General features: G+C 55.4%; 1 long non-coding RNA gene across 1 annotated transcript; it reads right to left on the bottom strand.

Moving 5' to 3' along the window:
- Window positions 1-350: 350 nt before the first annotated feature.
- LOC120508246 lies at window positions 351-831 on the bottom strand. Its single transcript, XR_005628959.1, has 2 exons — window positions 690-831; window positions 351-598 (listed from the first exon to the last, which is right to left on the bottom strand). It is a non-coding gene; the product is annotated as an uncharacterized LOC120508246 (long non-coding RNA).
- Between the last annotated feature and the right edge of the window lie 211 nt (window positions 832-1,042).

Consider the following 1,042-nt stretch of genomic DNA (forward strand, 5'->3'; position numbering starts at 1 on the left):
CGGAGCTCGGCTCGGTTCGGCAGCACCCGGCTCGGTCCGGCTGAACTCGGCTCCTGTCGGCTGCATTGCGCAACATTCGCCTCTTCGGCGACGCTGGGCTCGCTTCGGCCGACCTCGGAGCCGCTCTGTGTGTTCGGCACAGATCGGCTCTTTCCGGCTGCACTCGGAGCCGCTCGCTCCGTTCCCCTCGGCCCGGCTCCCTGAGGGCGGCGCGGGCCGGGCCGAGGCGCCGTCGGGAAAGCGGCGCGGCCGCACGTTCAACACACGAGGCTCGGGGCTGCCCGGCTGCCTTGTCCGGTGGCGTCCCGGGCCTCGCCCTGTCAGGAAAATTAATCCACAAACACCATAGGTTTATGTCCAAAAGGAGACACAGGAGCCCTGTAACTTTATTGGCATAAAGGGAAAGGCCATGGGCATTCCCCATGGGGTCACCCAAGATGCTGGAGAACGCAGCCTCGTTTTTATGCTAATTTATCAGACGCATTTCTCTCTGTCTTTCCCTTACTTGAGAGGTACAAACTTCCCAAATTTCCTAAACCAGGCGGCTTTCTGACGTGTATCCCCTTCTTCTTTGTGTCTGTGTTCTTTTTCTTCAAATCTAGGAATTCAGCATTGGCTTGGGTGAGCAACAGTCTGTCAATTAGTGGAATTCCTCTGCAATTTACACTTCTATTCATTACTTCTCTCACCTATCAGTATCTGGGTGTGTCTACCAGCAGACCCACAGTGTGTTTGTAAAGACACCTCCTTCTCATTCCTTCCAGCACGACCACAAACGGGAGTGCAGGGTCAGGCAGAAGTTCATTAGGCTGTGACTGCAGGCGCGCTAATTAATGGCCATGCGAGCAGGCGGCCTGGTTTGGCAGGGCTCGGCTCGGTTCGGCTGCACTCGGCCCAGTTCAGTTGAACTCAACTCGGTTCAGCAGAGCTCCGCTAGATTCGGCTCACAGATTTCCTGATGGCAGCTCCTAGGAATTCTGTGTGACACAAATTGCAGCCTCTAAAAGGCTTGCGGGTCTTGAAAGAAATATAATTTTAACTC

Source organism: Passer montanus, unplaced genomic scaffold (genome assembly GCF_014805655.1).
Source record: "Passer montanus isolate IOZ18808 unplaced genomic scaffold, ASM1480565v1 scaffold1061, whole genome shotgun sequence".
In the NCBI taxonomy this organism is placed as follows: domain Eukaryota; kingdom Metazoa; phylum Chordata; class Aves; order Passeriformes; family Passeridae; genus Passer; species Passer montanus.